Source organism: Delphinus delphis, chromosome 1 (genome assembly GCF_949987515.2).
Source record: "Delphinus delphis chromosome 1, mDelDel1.2, whole genome shotgun sequence".
Lineage (NCBI taxonomy): Eukaryota > Metazoa > Chordata > Mammalia > Artiodactyla > Delphinidae > Delphinus > Delphinus delphis.
In genome coordinates, this window is record NC_082683.1 from 43,617,474 (window position 1) to 43,623,735 (window position 6,262).

A 6,262-nucleotide genomic window follows, 5' to 3' on the forward strand; every position below is an offset into this window, starting at 1 on the left:
AAAGAATGCAGTATGGCTCCAGAGCCTGCGTTCACGACCACTCTGCTGTCCTCTATGTTTTCAGTGGAGTGCTTAGCACAACTCCTTGCACACTGTAAGCACCCAGTCAATGTTAGCTGCCAGTATTATGATTATATTTTTAACAGTTTTATTGAGGTATGCTTTATATATTGGGGTTATATTTTGACTATTAGAAAAGCCCTTCTCACACTGAGCAGAAACCCCCCTCAGATCATGCCTCTTCTCTGTGGGTTCCTGTTGTATCCCCAGAACCTCCTTAGAGCCTGTCTTTCCCTTGCCTGGTTATAGCCTCTTAGAGATTTGCAGTCACAGGTCACACCCGTTACGGTGGGACTTGGTCTGGCTTCTTTCCTGTCTGATGGTGACTCAGCCATTGGCCCATAGGATTTGATGAGCCTCTCTGACAAGTCCCAGGACCACAGCAGGTTGGGGGCAGTTGCCTCCCACCCCAGAGCACAGCACCTACACAAATAAACTACAAAATGTGTGGGATCCAGTGGAATAAAAATGAAAATGCAGGGTCCCTTGTTCAAAAATTATTAAGAATTTCAAGACGGTAATGGCAGAGCATTAAACTGAGCACGGGGCCCTGTGCAAATGCATGGGTGGCACATCCATGAAGCTGGCCCTGAAAAGCACCCTGCATCTTCAGCTCTTCATCGCCCCACCCCAACCTCAGCCCGTCCTACCACATGCCCATGTGGAGGCAGGGCCTGGGAAGCTCCTGGCACACCTGGGAAACACAGGAAGAATTTGGCACCAAGAGAGTTAAAGCCCACTTGGGCTCTGGAGTCTATCAGTTAGTGAAACGCCTACCTTGAACCTTACTGGCTATAAGACTCAGTCTTCCCCCCTCCCTCCTTGGCTCCCTTTGTCAGAGACAGCCCTCTGGGTTTAGTGGATGGTGGTACAAACACCAGACTAGGAGTTGGGAACTTACCATTGCCTTGCTAGACCACTGGAGGCATTTCATGTCCTCTCTGGTGTCAGTTTCTTTACCTATTAAATTAAATGGTTAAATTCAGTATCAAATGAAATGTTTTTTCACTGAGCACTGACCAGGCAAGTTCGCATTATAATAATCATATCATTAAACTAACTACTTATTATTTGCCAGACACCATTACATTACCAGACATATGACACCACTGTACATTTCTCCATTTAATCCCCATGACAATCCGGAGGTATTTTCCAGAACTCTAAAATATAAACTTGACAGGGGTAGTGATTTTTGTCTGCTTTTTTCATTGATGTATCCCCAGCTACTAGAACAATGCCTGGCACACAGTAGGTGCTCAAAAGCTATTTGTGGAACAAATGAATGAGGAAACAGGCTCAGAGAGGCAGCAATGTGATTTGTCTAAGGTCTTATCATTAGGAAACGCCAGAGACAGGACTCTAATCCTGCCTGGCTCCAAAGTCTAGGCTTATGCTTATTCACCTGACATGTGGGTGTGATTCTCATTTTATAGATGACGAAATAGGCTCAAGTGAATGGGGATCTCTGCTGCCTCTCAAATCCTGTGTTTCTAAGCACACGAGCCCCACTTTGTAGTAATAACATCACTTTGAAAGCTGATGTCATTTGTCCCTTCTGCCTAGGACTCTTCAGGGGTCTAGAGAGTACTCTTCTCTTCTCACAGAAGCAGGGTCAGTGGCAAAGGCACACCAGGCTCAAATCCTGCTCTGCTACATACTCACTGTGACCTTGGGCAAGTTCTCAACTTTTGTGAGCCATAACATCTTCATCTGTAAAATGGGTTCCATACTTCCTAGACCTTTCTCCAAGGATGTCCCCTCCTCCAGGAGGTGCCCTGCACACAGTGGGTCCTTAATAAACGTGGCTGTTATTACCCCACCCCAGAGCAGCTTCAAGGTCAAAGCTTGCTGCCACTGATGGCTAGAGTCCGCTGGGGCCTCCTGGAACCTGATCAGAGGCCACCGGCTTGGGGAGAGTAGGGTCAGCTGCTATTCTTGGAGTTGATGGAGCCCAGCCAGGTTTCAAGTTCCCTCAAGGAGCCCTGACCCGGGCGGCTCAGCTGGTCATGTGAGCTGTGAGCTCTGACCTCAGCATGTTCTCCCCGGCCCTCCACATGGCCCAGGCTGGAGAGAACCCTGGGGCAGAGTGTGCTGCAGGGAGACCACATCCTCCTGAAGCTGACCTCAGCCTTTAACTATGTTCATTAGCATCTACTTGGTGCCCAGAAGGGTGCTGTTTGGGGAATCTCCCAGAGACTGCAAAGAATTTTCAACATCTGGATGACAAGCAGGCTTAGACAGAGGAAAGAGGGATTAGGAGACAGGCAGGACTAAATTTTAACCCCAGCTGCACTACTTTCTGGGTCTGTGTGTCTCTTTGCAAGCCACTTTTTCTGTCTGGGCTTCAGTTGTCTGAAAAATGGTGAGAATAAAAACTTCCTTAGAGGGTTGTTGAGAGGATGAGAGCATCTGGCACATAGTAGATGCTCAGTAAATGATCATTATTTAGACTGTGAGCTCCTAAATAATGGGGAACTTGTCAGATTCAGCTATGTCTCCAGTGCCCAACCTAGGGCCCAGCCAAGAGGACACTCTCAGTGTTGGTTGAATGAATAATGAGTTACAGAGGCACTGAATGGCAATGCCTCATGGGGATCCCATCTTTCACCACACTCAAACCCACCCCCACCCCAAACCTCATGTAGAATCAGTCACCTCTGCATCAGCCCTGACAGGTGAGCATCTGCCCTTGGCTTGCACACTCCTATGATGGGAAGTTCACCTCTTCCCATGTCTTTACATTCTGTCAAGTAAAAAGTTCTTCCTTCTATTCAGACCTCTATGAACTGAAGTCTGTCTCCTTGCAGCCTCCATCCACTGGGTCTAGTTTTGCTCTCTGGAGCTGTACAGAGTAAGCCTAGTTCTACTTCCAGAAGAGAGTCCCTCAGCGACTTATTACACAATTAGAATGTTCCAGGCATTGAGCTAAGCACCTCACTTACTTTATCTCATTTAACCCTTTAACCCACTCATTAGCCCTGAAAAGTAAATATTATCCCTACTTCAAAGATGCGAAAAATGAGGCTCAGAGACGTAACGTAACACATTTGTATGTGGCAGAGAAATGATTTAAATCCAGATCCTTCTCCAAAGCACTACCTTTTCAATACTCAATGGACCCACTAGAAAATAAGATTCCCAGAGTCCCTTCCCTTCCCTTTCCTTCAATAAAGATTTATTTAGTACCTTATCTGTGAGGTCCTGATCTAGGCCCTGGGAATAAAGATAAGTCAGACATAATCCATGTGCTTGACACACTTACAGCCTACTCCAAACCATGTGAAAAGAACTAGAGTCAGAAGCACAAGGACTGTCAGAGCATCACAGACGTTGGAAGTCCAGGAGGGCTTCCTGGAGGATGTGACATCTGGGCTGAGTTTTGAAGGGCTATTAGGAGTTGGCCAGGCTTGTCCCAAATAGGGCAAGAAAGCAGGATGTTTTGGTGGAACTACTGTGCAAAGAGCTGAAGCTGTGGAGTCCAGACTGCGTGGGGGACCTGAGGCCAAGAAGCTCAGACTATATACCACTTGATTGGGTGCCTAAGAATCTCCTGGGATTTGCTTATTTAGAATCCTGATTTTCGGGAATTCCCTGGTGGTCCAGTGGTTAAGACTCTGCACTTCCACTGCAGGGGGCCTGGGTCTGATCCCTGCTCAGGGAACTAAGATCCCGCAAGCCACGTGGTGCAGCCAAAAAAAAGAATCCTGATTTTCTTTTAGTACGTCTAAGTGGACCCAAGAATCTCTGTTTTAGGTAGGTGCCCCAAGAGATTGAGGAGTAGGGGGTCACCACTGCTGTAAGGGCCAAAAAGTCTTTGAAGGATTTCAAAGAGGACAGAATTCTTGGTCCCTATCTTTGGAACCTCATAGACTAACCAGGGAGACAAACAGGAAAATAAGTAATTATAATGAGGAGCAAAGACCATTAATTCTTAGAATTTCAAGAAAGATATTCTTAGGATTCCAAGAGGAAAGTGTGGCATACTTGGACTTGTGATTCTTCAGCCATGAGGATATTAATATTGGTTTGCTGGCATTAAGTTACTGAACATGTACTTTAGGGTGCCAGGGTGGCCCTGTGTTGGGTCCTTTTCCTTCATTGTTTCAAAAACATTCTTTTTTTAAAAGACATCTTCCTGAATAGAATCCAAGAAAGAGTACCGATCCATTCATGTGCCACCTCCGGCTTAGACAGGAGCTGTACTTGGTGAGCAGTTAGTTTCAAAACCAGTACAGTCCTGCAGCTTACACCGGTTTTTGGATGTGCAGAGAGCTTGAGCCTGATTTATCTTGAGGTGGTTGGCTAAGATGCCACTCTGTGCTGTTCATCTCAGCAAGCAGCAACTGTTGGCCTAGCATGTACCCAGGCTCAAGTCCCTGTTCTCCAGGAACTCCACGTCTTGCTGGACGTGGAGACCATAAATACACAAATAACACAACTCGGGGCACTATAGAAAACCTCTATCCTGGCCTGGGGGATGAAGGGAATGCTTCCAGAACCTTAAAAGATGAAAGGCATTCTACTTAAAAGGTAGAAGGGCATTCCAGACAGAGGAACCAGCAAAACAAAAAGCAGGGAAGTAAAAAAAACAGCCTGGGTGTTTTTGTTATTACTTTTTTTTTTTGGCTGGGTGGGGGGTGGCCGTGGGGAGTGACTGGGGGTGGGGGGCGGAGTGCAGAAAGTACAAGCAGTTCACTGTTGCAGAAGCCTGTTAGGAACAAGATGGGGCTAAATACAGAGGAGGGACTGTATCATGGGGGTGGGGATACGTGTTGGGGAAAGAATTTTGGCCTTTCCCCTTCAGACAGTGGGGAGGCCTGATTTATAAACTGTAACACAATCACCATTCCTCAAGCCTGGGGAGGGGCACCAGCTGGGAATAGTTTCCACTCTGGGCCCCCAGCAGGTGCAAGTCTTCTCAGGGACTCTCTCTCCACTGGGGCAGCAAGAGAAGGGAGGAGGCAAGGCAGGGCCCACCCCAGCCCCTCATCAGGCCTGCCTCCTGCAGCTGTTTGATGCCTGCACACCCCTAGAGAGCTGAGGCCCATCAGCTCCCTGGATGTGAAAAGAATGGCAGCAAAGGCAGCCTGTTTTAGAAGCTAGACTACCTCACAAGCAAACATTGCCACTTGCAGAGAAAACAATTATCTAATTGTAAAATCTGGTCCCATAAAAATCTTTCTAAAGGAACAGCTATCACTCTGTGATAGGAGCTACTATTTAATCTTAACAACCCTAGTAGAAGGCACTGTTATGCCCATGTGAGGGGTGACAAAATTGAGACCCAGAAGGTTGGGTAACTTGCCCAGGATGGCGCAGCCAATAAAAGGCAAAACCCACATTAGTCCTCAGGTTAAGACCTTCAGCCCCAGGAACTGGAGAGTCTGGTGCCCCCAACCTCAATGCAGAATTCAAAATAAGAGATCTAAACTGCAAAACGAATGTCAGGAAGCCAAGGCAGTTTTGATTTTTTTTTTTCCCCAGTGATTACTTAATGCTTTTTAAATACATAAAATTATTTTTTAATTTGTATTTTCTCATTCTTTAACACTCGCACTCAGTAATTCTTTGACTAAGGCAGAGTTGCCCACATCGGTAGGGCCTTCGAAGTCTAGGCCTTTTTCCTCTGCCACGCTGCCTCTCACAAAATTTTTCAAGCAATTTCATAAAACTTTGACAAACTAAAATGTAAAGTATTTCTAAATTTTTTAAAAAATTAGCAAACAGCTCAAAAAAGTTTTTTTGTTCCCCTTGATCTCAAAGGCTCCAAATCAATACGGGTGGCTCCCCTATCCATCCATGTGCCCAGGCTAGAAATCCGGGTTTTTTTTTAACCCCATGCTTGACTCCACCCTCCTCCTACTCCCACAGGCTCTTTAAGCCATTTTCCACACTACAGTGATCTAATTTCCAAATGTCATCATTTCATTCTCCCGCTCAAAACCCCTCAGTGACTGTATGACAACACCCAAATCTCGAGACCCCCCAGCCTCCTCCTCTCTCTCTGGGACTCCTGATTCCCTTTCTCACAGCCCTGAGCACTACACTGAGATTTTAGTGAGAACACTAATGAGAACACAAACCACTAGTCAATTATGAAACTTATTCCCCATTGCACCATCCAGCTCAAGCCTGGGATGGAGGAAAAATGTTGGATATAGTTGCCTGCTGCCCAGAAGACAGAGTAATGATCTTGTTT